The sequence below is a fragment of the Entelurus aequoreus genome, linkage group LG03 (genome assembly GCF_033978785.1).
Source record: "Entelurus aequoreus isolate RoL-2023_Sb linkage group LG03, RoL_Eaeq_v1.1, whole genome shotgun sequence".
Lineage (NCBI taxonomy): Eukaryota > Metazoa > Chordata > Actinopteri > Syngnathiformes > Syngnathidae > Entelurus > Entelurus aequoreus.
Genome location: NC_084733.1, coordinates 67,959,412 through 67,976,812, shown reverse-complemented (window position 1 = coordinate 67,976,812; position 17,401 = coordinate 67,959,412). Strand labels below are relative to the sequence as shown.

The 17,401-nt window shown below is 39.7% G+C and overlaps 1 protein-coding gene across 1 annotated transcript in view; it reads right to left on the bottom strand.

Annotated features, from left to right (window-relative positions):
- The window catches only part of sema4ba (sema domain, immunoglobulin domain (Ig), transmembrane domain (TM) and short cytoplasmic domain, (semaphorin) 4Ba), a 179,321-nt gene extending 170,537 nt beyond the window's left edge, over window positions 1–8,784 (bottom strand). Inside the window, exon 1 of the mRNA XM_062042553.1 lies at window positions 8,689–8,784. The gene's annotated coding sequence lies outside the window, so the exon portion shown is untranslated. The remainder of the gene's footprint in view (window positions 1–8,688) is intronic.
- Window positions 8,785–17,401: the final 8,617 nt, after the last annotated feature.

Below are 17,401 nucleotides of genomic sequence, written 5' to 3'. Positions count from 1 at the left end.
CGGCCTCGTCATTCACCCTCGAGTCCGGAGCTGTAAAGACCCACTGCCGAGTAAAGTGAAGGGTGTTACCCCCGAAGTACATCGGCCCTGGGGGAACGTCTCCCCTGCGCTCCTCGACTACGGTCTGGGAGCCGGAAGCAGGAAAGGTGTAACAACTCTATTAGTGCCTTAGTGTTTACCATGAAGTCTTTATTTTGACAGCCCCTCGCGGTAAACTTGTCTGAGTGCAAACTGAGGCAGCAACTGTCATTGATAAAACTTTCGGCGTATCAATATTTATGACCAATAAAAACGCAATAAACGGGGACGGAAATTTGACCCGGCAAATATAAACAAAAGAAAATACTGGCGGAAAGGGATAATCGATACAATTATTTAATTATATATATATATATATATACATATATATATATATATATATATATATATATATATATATATATATATATATATATATATATATATATATATATATATATATATATATATATATATACACACTATCGTTCAAAAGTTTGGGGCCACATTGAAATGTCCTTATATAATTATTTAATTATATATATATATATATATACATATATATATATATATATATATATATATATATATATATATATATATATATATATATATATATATATATATATATATATATATATATATATATATATATATATATATATATATATATATATATATATATATATATATATATGTATATATATATATATATGTATATATATATATATATATATGTATATATACACATTAGGGTTGTACGGTATACCGGTACTAGTATAGTATCGCGGTACTAATGAATCAAAAACGGTACTATATTCTGTTTGAAAAGTACCGGTTCCCCATTTATTTTAATGGGCATGACGGCGCGTCATCACATTTCTCCGTGGTGACAAATAAAGTATGTTTCTTACAAGTAACATTATCACTGGAGGACGAGGAATAGATAAACATGCTTCACTACACACCGTATCTCACCGGCGTCACCGCTAATGACACCGTTCCTGAATGTAAACAAAAGCCATGTACAATGGCGTATCTAGTCGATACTACTATGATTACATCGATACTTTTTACCGTCACAAAATCTTTTTACCTTTTTAAAAATTAATTTTATATTTATAAAGTCAGAAAATACGTCCCTGGACACATTAGAACTTAAATTATGACCAATGTATGATCCTGTAACTACTTGGTATTGGAACGATACTTAAATTTGTGATATCATCCAAAACTAATGTAAAGTATCAAACAACAGAAGAATAAGTGATTATTACATTTTAACAGAAGTGTAGATAGAACACGTTGAAACAGAAAGTAAGCAGGTATTAACAGTATATGAACAAGTGGATTAATAATTAATTTTTACAGTTTGTCCCATATAATGTTGACAAAATAATAGAATGGTAAATGACACAATATGTTACTGCATACGTCAGCAGACTAATTAGGAGCCTTTGTTTGATTACTTACCACTAAAAGACAAGTTGTCTAGTATGATCACTATTTTATTAAAGGCCTAAATTGCAATGAAAAGCATATATCTAATGTACCGTAAGATTTTTTGTTAAAATAAAGACAATAAAGAAATTTTTTGTGGTCCCCTTTTTTTAGAAAAGTATCTAAAAGTATCGCAATACATTTTGGTACAGGTACCAAAGCCTGGGGCAAAGCATGTGGCGCGTGTGACCTCGGGGAACTTGCTTCATCAGTATCATGCAGTGTCATGCTATGAAAAGCTGTGCACTATAACGTGCTCATTTTAGCCATTAACACTGACTTCAGTTTGATAAAAATAAAGATCAGCACAAATTTCTTCATTCATTTTTGTTTTGAAGGTTGAAGTATATTATAAATTGTGCGCATACAGTATTGTGAGTTAAAGGCCTACTGAAACCCACTACTACCGACCACGCAGTCTGATAGTTTATATATCAATGATGAAATCTTAACATTGCAACACATGCCAATACAGCCGGGTTAACTTATAAAGTGCAATTTTAAATTTCCCGGGAAACTTCCGGTTGAAAACGTCTATGTATGATGACGTTTGCGCGTGATGTCAATCGTTGAAACGGAAGTATTCGGACACATTGTATCACAATACAAACAGCTCTGTTTTCATCGCAAAATTCCACAGTATTCTGGACATATGTGTTGGTGAATCTTTTGCAATTTGTTGAATTAACAATGGAGACTGCAAAGAAGAAAGCTGTAGGTGGGATCAGTGTATTAGCGGCTGGCTGCAGCAACACAACCAGGAGGACTTTGAGGATAGCAAACGCGCTATCCGACGCTAGCCGCCGACCCCATCGATGATCGGGTGAAGTCCTTCGTCGCTCCGTCGATCGCTGGAACGCAGGTGAGCACGGGTGTTGATGAGCAGATGAGGGCTGGCGTAGGTGGAGAGATAATGTTTTTATCATAGCTCTGACGAGGTCCCGTTTCTAAGTTAGCTTCAATGGCGTCGTTAGCAACAGCATTGCTAGGCTTCAACAGGCAGCACAGCATTAACCGTGTAGTTACAGGTCCAGTGTTTGGTTTGGTGTCTCCTGATAGTAGTATTGTTAATCTGCTGTCTATCCTTCCAGTCAGGGGCTTATTTCTTTATTTTCTATCTGCATTTAAGCACGATGCTATCACGTTAGCTCCGTAGCTAAAGTGCTTCACCGATGTATTGTCGTGGAGATAAAAGTCACTGTGAATGTCCATTTCGCGTTCTCGACTCTCATTTTCAAGAGGATATAGTATCCGAGGTGGTTTAAAATACAAATCCGTGATCCACAATAGAAAAAGGAGAAAGTGTGGAATCCAATGAGCCCTTGTACCTAAGTTACGGTCAGAGCGAAAAAGGATACGTCCTGCACTGCACTCTAGTCCTTCACTCTCACGTTCCTCATCCACGAATCTTTTATCCTGGCTCAAATTAATGGGGTAATCGTCGCTTTCTCGGTCCGAATCGCTCTCGCTGCTGGTGTAAACAATGGGGAAATGCGAGGAGCCTTTCAACCTGCGACGTCACGCTACTTCCGGTACAGGCAAGGCTTTTTTTATCAGCGACCAAAAGTTGCGAACTTAAACGTCGATGTTCTCTACTAAATCCTTTCAGCAAAAATATGGCAATATCGCGAAATGATCAAGTATGACACATAGAATGGATCTGCTATCCCCGTTTAAATTTAAAAAAATAATTTCAGTAGGCCTTTAATGTTGTTGATCAATTTAAATTTAGTACTATTTATTGATTTTATTTAATCTTATTTTTCAGTATCAAATGGTTCAAGTCGGTTAAAATATGTTTACAGTTTAAAAAAGGATTGTTCTTTATAAATATTTGGGGCAAATTGATGCAAGTCAAATATTTTCTGTTACACACTAAAACAATGTTAATAAAGTTATTTGTTGTAAGTTGATCTATATATTTTTTTTGTTTTCTTTAATGTTAAAAAGGATACAATGTAATGCGATGGTGTCCTTTTACCAATTTTATAGACAAATGATACAGTACAATCAGACAAATTATAGTCCAAGCCGGGAGTATGGAGGGAGGAGGGGACAACATTTATTTTCTTCCTCAGGGGGCATAACAGAAAATAACTGAGAAGCATTGCTATGAAGATGAGTAGAGAGCAACAATATATGGAATTGCAGACCTCAAGTTTGCGGCCTCTGCTTCAAATGTATGTGATATTCAAACAAATCATAAAATAAATAGTGTTCGTTAGAGGTGTAACGGTTTTGTAGACACTGCTGTACTTTGGTTTCGAAGTCTTTTACAATAATGCCGTGAAGTGTGACGGTATCAAACAATAACATTGTGTGTAGTTTTTTTCTGGCGCTTTAGCGTTGGCCGGGTCTGAAAATACACTACACCTTCCAGAATCATCTGCGCAATGAGAGGAATTGTTTTTTTTGGACATTTCCTGAAAATGTCATCAAAATCCATCCATAACTGTTTGAATTATGTTGCTAACAAACAAACAAACAAACAAACAAACAAACTCTGGTGAAAACAACCTCTTTGGCGGAGGAGAAAGTCTGCGTTCTGCAAAGCAAAGCGCACCACTTTTGTTTCAAGCATTTTCAAGGCATCACAGAGCCATCGGGTCACGTCGCACCGCACGGAGGTAATCACCCAAAAAACTGTACACTGTGGAAATATGAGGAAACTAAAAAACTTGATAAATCCTCACTCCATCCATCCATTTTTCTACTGCTTGTCTCTCTCGATGTCGCGGGGGCGCTGGAGTCTATCTGCACTCGAGCGGAAGGCAGTGTACACCCTGGACAAGTCACCGCCTCATAAATTGTCACCCAGAGAATATATTTTAAACCAGAGAAGTTAAACATCAATTTGTGAGGTATTTACATTATTAAAAGTTAAATTGTTAGTTCATTTTTCTGAGAAACAGCTTTTTCCAAACTGATACAAACATGTCCACTTTAGAGGACAGTTTCTTAGAAAGATTTGTCTACTACCAGGTGAGAGATGCATGAAATATAACTTAAAATGTAATTTTAGCAAGTTTGAGACGAAGCAGAAGCAGCTCTGTGTCAACAATAGCAGCGTAACTGCTATCAATGCGCCGCTAAAATAGTCTGTCTGCGTTAGCGCTTATAATAACAATATCACTCATTTTTAGCTAATTTTCTGGTAAAGACATGTAAAAGGAGTATTGTTGGCGGTTTCTGGATGTTTTTAGAGAAAGTATAATGAGCACAATAGAGGACCCTCGATCTGTTGAATCAATTGTTGGCTATTTATTTACGATTTAAGAATGCAAAAAAAAAAAAAGCGAAGCATATGTGTTCTTGCCTTATATAAGGATTGTGAATGATAAACACCACATCTCTTTCCAATTTTTGCATATTTCCAGTATGACTGATCTGATGATATGGTCGGAATGCAGAAACGTTACTACAATGACATAGAACCTACAGAAACCGCTGAAGATATTCGGAGTGGAATATTCAAAATGGCTGACTGAATTTGTGGCATTTTGTGATGTTTAGACAGTATTTTCACATGCTTTGCGGATTGTAAATACAATTGGATATGGTGAACCACAAATTAGCATATAAAGTCAACTTGTTTTTCTACTCTACCAATACTTTAAAACCGTGATAATATTGTTCCGTGAGATTTTCATACCCTTACATCCCTAGTGTCCGTACTTTGTAGCGTCCGAAATTCTACTACCATAGGGGTTCTGGAATGTAACCCGTGCGGTAAGTTCTACTCAACTCAGTTTAACGGCCGACGATTCGACTGCATTGTTGCTAGTGGAATCAGATTCCTTCGAATAGATTTGTCCACTATTGTAAGACACCACCACTAGTTTCCCTTCACTTTTCTTTTCTTTGATGTGCTGCCACCAGAAGATAATGCCTCACATAACAAAGGTCAAGCCAAAAAGTTTGCTCCACTCGCGTATTGTTCCACTGTGCCCACGTAACTATTTATTTGTCTTTTTGTGCAGTATGGGAGTGCTTTCATGACCACAAACATTGTAACGCGGATCGCCGTAATACAGACCTGGGAAAATAAAGGCCCGGGTTAAGCTTTTCAATCTGGCCCGTCGGACATTTCCAAATTATTTTTTTAGATCTTTAAGATGGAAACTGTAGCTGGCATTATGATGTGCGGTGATGTTTTCAAATGACCGGAAGTCTTGAACTATACAAAGTATTTTAATTGTTGGAATCTTCCCTTTTGCATAATATACCAGTTTCTATGGTCATCTTATTAGTTACTATGGTCATCTAAGTCACAGCAGCTCAGACAAGGCACCAAGCAGTGTGGGTGGGGAGCGTTTCCACAGAGTGTTTCCAGAGCGGCCAGCCTGGGTGTCAAGGACAGACGCGGAAGGAGATTTTTACAAAAAAGTTCTAAAGCTTAGTGATATATCAGATGCATCAGATTGTAGGTGGGGGTATTTTTTACCCTTCTCATTCATATTTGTTGCGTTTCACTTGATTGTAAAATATCTCGATCAAGAGGGGGTGTGATGTTCATATGTTGTCAATATTCAGTGTTTTATCGTTCCTAGTTAATATTGTAAATCCCACATTCTTTATTTTCATGTACATTCTGGGTGTCTCGTTCAGTAAAAACATTTAAAATACCATTCCGTTTAAAGGCCTACCGAAATGAATTTTTTTTATTTAAACGGGGAAAGCAGATCCATTCTATGTGTCATACTTGATCATTTCGCGATATTGCCATATTTTTGCTGAAAGGATTTAGTAGAGAACAACGACGATAAAGGTCGCAACTTTTGGTCGCTGATAAAAAAAAGCCTTGCCTATACCGGAAGTAGCGTGACATCACCGGAGGAAGGACTCCTCACATTTTCCCATTGTTTACAATGCAGCGAGAGAGATTCGGATTGAGAAAGCGACGAATACCCCATTAATTTGAGCGAGGATGAAAGATTCGTGGATGAAGAAAGTGAGAGTGAAGGACTACAGTGCAGTGCAGGACGTATCTTTAGGTACAAGGGTTCATTATCTTAGGTACAAGGGTTCATTGGATTCCACACTTTCTTCTTTTTTCTAATGTGGATCACGGATTTGTATTTTAAACCACCACGGATACTATATCCTCTTGAAAATGAGAGTCGAGAACACGAAATGGACATTCACAGTGACTTTTATCTCAAAGACAATACATCGGCGAAGCTCTTTAGCTACTGAGCTAATGTGATAGCAACGGGCTCAAATGCAGATATAAACAAAATAAATAAATCCCTGACTGGAAGGATAGACAGAAGATCAACAATACTATTAAACCATGGACATGTAACTACACGGTTAATAATTCTCAGCCTGGCAAAGCTTAACAATGCTGTTGCTAACGACGCCACTGAAGCTAACTTAGCAACGGGACCTCACAGAGCTATGATAAAAATATTAGCGCTCCACCTACGCCAGCCCTCATCTGCTCATCAACACCCGTGCTCAACTGCGTTCCAGCAATCGACGGAAGGACGAAGGACTTCACCCGATCATCCGTGCCGTCGGCGGCTAGCGTCGGCGGCTAGCGTCGGCGGCTAGCGTCGGCGGCTAGCGTCGGCGGCTAGCGTCGGCGGCTAGCGTCGGCTAGCGCGTCGGCTAGCGCGTCAGCTATCCAAGTCAAAGTCCTCTTGGTTGTGTTGCTACAGCCAGCCGCTAATACACCGATCCCACCTACAACTTTCTTCTTTGCAGTCTTCATTGTTCATTAAACAAATTGTAAAAGATTCACCAACACAGATGTCCAGAATACTGTGGAATTTTGAGATGAAAACAGAGCTTTTTTGTATTAGATTCAATGGGGTACCAATACTTCCGTTTCAACGATTGACGCCACGCGCATACGTCATCATACATAGACGTTTTCAACCGGAAGTTTAGCGGGAAATTTAAAATTGCACTTTATAAGTTAACCCGGCCGTATTGGCATGTGTTGCAATGTTAAGATTTCATCATTGATATATAAACTATCAGACTGCATGGTCGGTAGTAGTGGGTTTCAGTAGGCCTTTAAGGCGGTCAAAAATGACGTTTTTAGCATTCAATCAGACATTATTGTGAGGTTTTCTATTAGTGTTCCTAAAAATAGATATACCCGCCCCCAGACACATTTTTTTCTCTAAATTTGGCCCCCCGAGTCAAAATAATTGCCCAGGCCTGCCGTAAAAGGAGGCGACTTTTGGTTTCTGATCCTACATTAAAGAAGAAAATTGCCTGGTCCAAACATCCTGCTCTTTAATTTTTAATGTTGCTGTTCTGCAGAACCAACATGGCAAAAAAGTGTGACGATGCTGACTTTTAGTGGCGGTGTAAAAAAAAAAAAAAGGGGCTTCTGTGTCTGAAAGATCACTCCAAGCCAAGCAAAGCAAATCCGATGTGTTCCCCTCTTCTGTTCTCCAAAACGGAGATGAGATAGCGATTCGTGCCGCCAACTACATGAAAAGTACCGAGCTCCTGAGACTCTAAAACAATCAGTCACACTGAAACAAAAGGATTTAAAAAAAACCAAGTGATGACTCAAAGAGGGAAAATCCTGAGGATGAATAAGTTATGATCGCCATCTACATGTGGGGCAGACGAGACATGAAATATTAACTCGGCATCTGACTTGAGAGCTCAGCGGTTCCTCAATAGTCACTAGAACGCTCGGAATCCTGCAAATACACAAAGTCACATCGAGAGTTGACGTAATGCGCCAAACAGCGTCCTTCGTTTGTGGGGCTGTCGAAAAAGATCTGCATGCAGATATCACCTCAGTGCATCACACACATACACACACACACACACACACATGCACACACACACCAGCAACTTAGTACACGCCCAGTTTTTGTAGAAAGAATCAAAGAGCGCTCTTAGTTGGAACACATCTTTCAAGTGCTGGACTATGACTAGAGTACCCCCTAGCACACAAATATGCAAATGAGGGCAGAAATGACTTCACACTGAAGGTAGTTGCAGTGTGAGAACGCATGCCTCATCTTTTACCATGGAAACCAAAGCCATACACTGGTAAATGCACCTACACACACACACCGGAGGGAGCAATTGCCATGGCAGCCAGCGCCGTGGCGACCAGAAGCAACCACAATTCAGTGGACACTCAGTCAGCGCTTGTGTCCATCACTTCTCCCGGTTGTTTTTTCAAGTCATTACCTTTTGGGTGCACAGCGGGAAGGGGTTGCCAAGATGCTCCGCGGGGATCCCGAGAGAAGACCGGTGGTGCTGATGCTGAGCCGGCACGGCGCACACATGCATCCACCGGCAAGAGCGGCAGATTGCAAAGGGGAGGGGAGGAAATATAAAAAAAAGGAGAGAGAAGCAGGAGTGGGGGTTGCTCTAACATCAGCAAGAGCATTACATCATAGGCTGCGCTCAGGATAGTGGACGGAAGGGAAGGAGGCAGGCACTCCTTGTAGCGCGTCCAAATTCAATATGTGGCATCTGATAAGTGTCGGACAATAAACGCACCAAAGGATGGAGTCGATCACCTCTCACAATATTATACCACGCATGTGGCTCATCTCTGCGTGTGTCCAAGGACTCACAGAATATCTGCACAGTGGCGTAACGTGGTGTTACATGACCATTGGTTACTTACAGTCGGCTCACCAAGCATGCAGATAGGTTGGTTGTCACACCTTTTTTTTTTTGGTTTTACTCTTTTGTGAATTGTTCATCATCAAAATGTCTTTAAAGAGTCATTTTATACATCAAGTTTAGGGGCACCTAATATGCAACACCAACTTTTCTTAACTATTTTTACTTTTTGTGTATTTGGGATCTGCATAAGTCCCGAAAATGTGACATCGAACCATGATAGCATGGTGTAAATATTTATAAAACAATCTTGCCTTCCTTCATACTTCCTCCAAACAAGCCGTTTGGAATTTGCTCCATTAATGACATTTTTCCCAATTGTGCATATCTCCATATTTGGTAGAGATTTACCCAAAGTGCTTTGCGTGAGTACGCCATTGTAGTCAATAACCTCCTTCTTTTGCACTATCCTCTTGTTGTGGGGCAGACTGGCTCGTACATGCACATGCATCCTCTGCTGTTGCCATTTCTAATACAAAGTAGCCTATTGCTTGGATTTCCCGTCCCACCCATTAAAGGCCTACTGAAATGATTTTTTTTTATTTAAACGGGGATAGCAGATCCATTCTATGTGTCATACTTGATCATTTCGCGATATTGGCATATTTTTGCTGAAAGGATTTAGTAGAGAACATCGACGATAAAGTTCGCAACTTTTGGTCGCTGATAAAAAAAGCCTTGCCTGTACCGGAAGTAGCGTGATGTCGCAGGTTGAAAGGCTCCTCACATTTCCCCATTGTTTTCAATGCAGCGAGAGTGATTCGGACCGAGAAAGCGACGATTACCCCATTAATTTGAGCCAGGATGAAAGATTCGTGGATGAGGAACGTGAGAGTGAAGGACTAGAGTGCAGTGCAGGACACATCTTTTTTCGCTCTGACCGTAACTTAGGTACAAGCTGGCTCATTGGATTCCACACTTTCTCCTTTTTCTATTGTGGATCACGGATTTGTATTTTAAACCACCTCGGATATTATATCCTCTTGAAAATGAGAGTCGAGAACGCAAAATGGACATTCACAGTGACTTTTATCTCCACGACAATACATCGGCGAAACACTTTAGCTACGGAGCTAACGTGATAGCATTGGGCTTAACTGCATATAGAAACAAAAGAAATAAGCCCCTGACTGGAAGGATAGATAGAAAATCAACAATACTATTAAACCAGGGACCTGTAACTACACGGTTAATGCTTTCCAGCCTGGCGAAGCTTAACAATGCTGTTCCTAACAACGCCATTGAAGCTAACTTAGCAACCGGACCTCACAGAGCTATGCTAAAAACATTAGCTATCCACCTACGCCAGCCAGCCCTCATCTGCTCATCAACACCCGTGCTCACCTGCGTTCCAGCGATCGACGGTGCGACGAAGGACTTCACCCGATCATCCGTGCGGTCGGCGGCTAGCGTCGGATAGCGCGTCTGCTATCCAAGTCAAAGTCCTCCTGGTTGTGTTGCTGGAGCCAGCCGCTAATACACCGATCCCACCTACAACTTTCTTCTTTGCAGTCTTCATTGTTCATTAAACAAATTGCAAAAGATTCACCAACACAGATGTCCAGAATACTGTGGAATTTTGAGATGAAAACAGAGCTTTTTGTATTGGATGCAATGTGTCCGCATACTTCCGGTTCAACGATTGACGCCACGCGCATACGTCATCATACATAGACGTTTTCAACCGGAAGTTTAGCGGGAAATTTAAAATTGCACTTTATAAGTTAACCCGGCCGTATTGGCATGTGTTGCAATGTTAAGATTTCATCATTGATATATAAACTATCAGACTGCGTGGTCGGTAGTAGTGGGTTTCAGTAGGCCTTTAAATATGCATGATGGTCAAGCTGTTTTCATTCAATGGGTACTAGGCGCCATTTAGCCTTTTTCCAAGAAAAAATGCCCTACGCTTGTGTTGTGTTGGGCTGTACGGATCGTTCAAATCGCGAAAAGGATAAATGTTTATTCAGAGTTCCTGGAGAGGTAATCAACATAGGAGGAAGAGTGCAAGATTATACGAAACGACAACGAGAAAAGCAGCCAGCTAACACTCCAGTCCAAGGTAGCAGAGTCGAAGAATGCATGAGTTTGCAGCAATCACTTCGTTAAAAGTTTGTTTAATATATTTTTAACGTTTATTTTTTCCCATTGAAGTATTATCTTGATATTATTTGTATTCCTTAAACGCGTTTGCTATGAGTGTTTCGAAAAGCACCAACTCGGCGAGTCTGACTAAAAGAAAGCATATGTGAACAAAACCTAAAAGAGCTTTTACAAAAGGCAAAAATCATAAATAAAGCTTTATGCACATACACAATGTTGACATCTATTGTTATATTTTGCAATAGTGACCAACATGGCAGTAGACGAGAAGTTAAATCATGGAATGCATCCTTACTTTAGCAAACATGATACATATTTATCCGGGAGAGTCTTGATACCAATTTCCTTGACCCAGCCACACACAAAGAAGTTTTAGACCTCCATGCTTTTCCAAGTTTCCATCAGTTTTGTCATTCAGAATGATGACTGAAGCACAAGATTGTTTGACATGTCTGGGAACTCGTCCTACAGAAAATCTTTGCTATCATTCGACAAATCTTTTTTTTAATAAACTATAGGGATCTATTCCATTGTTTGATTATTTTGCTCTTATCTGCTTTTTGCAGGAAGATTTAGGCCTCTTTTGTACAACAGCCATCTTCGCTTGGTCGACCACCACTCGTTTTAATTTCTGTGAAGAAGTCAAGTGTCAGAATACAATCAATAGTTTGAACATATATCTGTCAGGAGACTCCATATGGAAGCGCTAAAAACTACAACATGGCTGACAGTGAGAAAACACAGTCGAAGTGGAGACCCGTAAATAACACTGCCCATAAAACGGCGCATCCTGAAGAGATGGTCAGAAAGCGGCTTGAAGATGATCTGTGAATCATAATCTATGCAAAATGTTTACCAAAAATCAACCATTACATGTTATGTAGACCACAAGGAGAATAAAAAACCATATCATAATATGACTCTTTAAGTTTAAGCCTAAAGTGCTGTATTGAACTGTTTATCCCTCTCTTTTGACGAAGTAGAGGAACAACCCCAATACTATGGGGCTGGTTGTCAAAATGGCATTTCTTTAAAAAAAAGGGCAAAAAAGTAGAACTCAATTAAAAATGTTAGATTGCACTGACAAGTTAACAAATACATCGCTTAATGCATCCTAACACAAAACCAACAAGCCTATTGTGTATGACATTATATGCGAAAACAAACCCAGTGTTTACCCCAGATTATTTTTTATATTTAAGTAGTTTGTTAACACTTTAGTATAGGGAGCATACTCAACATTTATTAGTTGCTTATTAACATGCAAATTAGTAACATATTGGCTCTTAATTAGTCATTATTAAGTACTTATTAATGCCTTATTCTGCATGGCCTTATTATACAACCAGTAAGCCATTAACTAAGAGTCTTCCCTCAATAACCTCAGAATTATTGCTTATTAGTAACCCTAACCCTAAACCTTAACCCTTATATGTTCCCCTCGTGTCCAAATAACTCAAAATCAAGTCGGTAACACTTTAGTATGGGGAACATATTCACTATTAATTAGTTGCTTATTAACATGCAATGTTCCTCATACTAAAGTGTTACGAGTAGTTTTCTACTGGTAACACTGGAGCGGCATAGCTCGGTTGGTAGAGGGGCCGTGCCAGCAACTTAAGGGTTCCAGGTTCGATTCCCACTTCCGCCATCCTAGTCACTGCCGTTGTGTCCTTGGGCAAGACACTTAACACACCTGCTCCCATGCCACCAACACTGGTTTAAATGTAACTTAGATATTGGGTTTCACAATGTAAAAGCGCTTTGAATCACTAGAGAAAAGCGCTATATAAATATAATTCACTTCACAATTCACTTCACTTCTACGTATTTGTGGCCCGAATTAAGCATTTCCAAGCATATAAATTGTTAAATAACTAAAAAATATCAACGTACAGGATAGTGTTGGCCACTGTAGATGAGACCTAACCAGTCCGAGAGCGCTGTTCAGTATCGTGGCCACTAATTGAATCAGCCTCAGGTAGCATTACTAAATTGGATTAAACAAGTGTAAAGGTGACTATAGGCTGCTATTTCATGTTTAGAGAGCTCTTATAACGTTCAACACATTTGGAAGGGTTTTTATGCTGTCGCTAGAAAATATCTGGTTTATAATAGCATATTTTCCGGACCATAGGATTATAAGGCGCACTGCCGATAAGTGGGTCTATTCAGGTCTATTTTCATACAAAAGGCACACCGGATTATAAGGCGCATTAAAGGGCTCATATTATGATTTTTTCTATAACATGTAATGGTGGTTCCTTGGTCAAAATGTTGCATAGATGATGTTTTACAGACCATCTTCAAGTCGCTTCCTGACCGTCCCTTCGGGATGCGCCGTTTTGTGGACGGACTTATTTACGTGGCTCACCTTCGACACCGTCTTCTCCCCGTCATCGTTGTTGTAGCGGTGTAGCGTGAAAGGACGGGGGTGGAAGAAGTGTCAAAAGATGGAGCTAACTGTTTTAATGACATTCAGACTTTACTTAAATCAATAACGGAGCAGCATCTTCTCATCCGTGGCTCACTAGTGCAACAACAACGCCGGAAATGCGTCCCATGAACAACCGTCCGACCGGAACTCTCTAACAACTAAAGTTCCGTGGGTGAATTATGTGAACCCACTGCAATGGTAGTTTTTAGCGCTTCCATAGCAAGTCTACTGACAGATATAAGTTAGAACTTTACACTACTTTATATTAGAAATGGCAACAGCGGAGGATGAATGCCACATAACAAGAAGATAGTGAAAAATGCAGAGGACAAATTTCACCACACCTAGTGTGTGTGTGACAATCACTAGTACTTTAACTTTAACTTTAAAAGAAGTAGCTTATGGACTACGGTATCGGCATGGACTACAAAGGTGGACACGCGCACATTTTCAGGACTTATGCAGATCCCAAATATACATCAGCAGGTACCAGAAGATAAGAAAAGTTGGTTTTGCATAATATTGCGAAACAAAACACCCGATAAAATGTCTGCAATAAGGTGCCATTTTGCGGTCCTTATACACACACCATACTAATACTCGTATGTTGAAGAGTACGTCTGACTACTGTAGCTGTAACCCGCCAACAATCCATTAAACGGTGCAGCTTAATAGCGTTTTGAGCGCCGTGTGTAATGTTCTATATTCTCAATGGAACATTTAAAGTTTTGGTTTTGTTAACTGGGGTCATCTTGCAGTCTACACATATTTCTTATGTGTGACTGCCATCTACTGGTCACACTTATCATTACACCATGTACCAAATACAATAAGTTTGAGGTTGGTAAGCACAACCAGAATTATTCCGTACATTAGGCGCACCGGTTTATAAGGCGCACTGTCAATTTTTGAGAAAATGAAAGGATTTTAAGTGCGCCTTATAGTCCGAAAAATACGGTAATTCTCACTTTGCAGAAATTCCTTTAGCATGGTCACTTTGTAGTATTGAAGTGTTTAAATTACTAGTTTTCTCAATTTAAATGTCACGGAATTCCGTAAAAATTAAAAGGCAATGTTTATTTAACACACATTTTTACGTTTTCCATTTTTCAAATACAGGTTCAAGCACCGGCACCGTTTCAAAAGTACCGATTTGGTACGAATTTATCGGTTAAAATGTAAAGGACACCCGATCCATGGCGATAACGAGTGACAACCAACCCTGTTCTGCCCTAAACAGCTTCTGGGTAAGGTCACCTGCAGATTTTCCGCCACACTAGCGAGGGAAAGAGAAGAGTTGTCTTATTTATGGCTGCTGTCACAACACATTTGTCAGGAGGCGCCATGCAGCACATCGACTGACCATAATGAGACGCACGTAATGGACGCCTTTTCCCCGGGGGGGTCATGTTGTATTAAACAACCACACACACGCACGCACGCAAACAAACACACACACACACACACACACACACACACACACACACACACACACACACACACACACACACACACACACACACACACACACACACACACACACACACACACACACACACGCTAGACTCTAATCCGTCAAATAAAAAAGATAATAGAATCCCTTCTGTGGTGCTGGTTGACTTTCAAGTTTATTTTTCCCATAAGAAATAATCCAAATAATCTATTCTAGATTCAAGCTGTTGCCATTATAAAATCTGTATTAACTGTACAGGCGATGTTTTAAGTAGCCTTTTAGAAAATTCCCGACTGTCATAAACGTATCGTAAATGCTCTATTTATAGCTGGGGCGTAACAGTAAAAATGACGGGTTGAAGGAGCTGATAATTGGAGTTATTTTCGAAATTTGAAAACATTTTGTACGTGTGTGTATCTGTGCTCGTGTGGCCAGCTGTTGCCATCTTGAGGAGTTGACGCAAACAATACATCAGGAGGTTGCCCACGGCCACAGCATGACAACTTTTTTTGACGCTTCGCTTTTGAAGACCATGCACCCAGCCACGAAAGAGATTTGATCATTTTGTTTGACTTTTGATGCATTTTTTTAAAGAAATATTTTTGTAGCACTTTTGGCTCACACGTGACAATTTTGAATTTTTTTTTTTCAACATTTGTTAAATGACTTTTTGACATACACTACCGTTCAAAAGTTTGGGGTCACATTGAAATGTCCTTATTTTTGAAGGAAAAGCACTGTACTTTTCAATGAAGATAACTTTAAACTAGTCTTAACTTTAAAGAAGTACACTCTATACATTGCTAATGTGGTAAATGACTATTCTAGCTGCAAATGTCTGGTTTTTGGTGCAATATCTACATAGGTGTACAGAGGCCCATTTCCAGCAACTATCACTCCAGTGTTCTAATGGTACAATGTGTTTGCTCATTGGCTCAGAAGGCTAATTGATGATTAGAAAACCCTTGTGCAATCATGTTCACACATCTGAAAACAGTTTAGCTTGTTACAGAAGCTACAAAACTGACCTTCCTTTGAGCAGATTGAGTTTCTGGAGCATCACATTTGTGGGGTCAATTAAACGCTCAAAATGGCCAGAAAAAGAGAACTTTCATCTGAAACTCGACAGTCTATTCTTGTTCTTAGAAATGAAGGCTATTCCACAAAATTGTTTGGGTGACCCCAAACTTTTGAACGGTAGTGTATACATTTGCCAGAAATGCAATCCAATACATATCAAATGTCCTTTCCCTAACCGTCCCAAAAAAAAAACAATCAGTCGCATAAATACAGGCAAATATTAAGATGACGTAGACAAATGGCTCATCAATTATCCACATTTCAATTGACTTTTCAATTGGGGTTAAATTGGAGATCAGGAAAACACCCTGTACTTCTTGAAATGTTGCATGCTTGAAATTTCACACTCAATCAATCAATCAAAGTTTATTTATATAGCCCTTAATCACAAGTGTCTCAAAGGGCTGCACAAGCCACAACAAAATCCTAGGCACAGATCTCACATCAGGGCAAGAAAAAACTCAACCCAGTGGGATACAATGAGAAACCTTGGAGGGGACCGCAGATGTGGGGACCCCCTAACCCCTTGGTTGACCGGTGCAATGGATGTCGAGTGGTTCTAGTTCATAGTGTGAGAGTCCAGTCCATAGTGGATCTAACATAATAGTGAGAGTCCAGTCCATAGTGGGGCCAGCAGTGGATCATCTTGAGTGGAGACAAGTCAGCAGCAACTGATGCACAGATGAGTGGCCCACCCCGGGTCCCGACTTTGAACAGCTAGCGCTTCATCTGCGGTCACCTAATAACTTCTCCACGCAGGAAAGGGGGGCAGAGCAGAAAAGAGACGGCAGATCAACTGGTCTAAAAGTGGGGTCTATTTAAAGGCTAGCGTATACAAATGAGTTTTATATTTTTTCATATCTGTTAGGGATGGGAATCTTACAACTCACGATTCCATTCAATTCTTGGGTGACAATTGGATTCAGAATCAATTCTCAATTCAAATGATTCACGCACTGTATTATTTGATATAAAAAATTATAATAACCTTATAATAATTTTTTCAAGACAGGTTACAGGTTACAAACACTCAATTTGGCTGCTGACTCATTAGACTTAGACTTAGACTTCCTTTTTATTGTCATTCAAATTTGAACTTTGCAGTACAGATAAGAACAACATTTCGTTGCATTAGCTCGTTGTAGTGCAGGATAAAAGAGCAATAAGGTGCAGATCTAAATACATAGATTACTGTA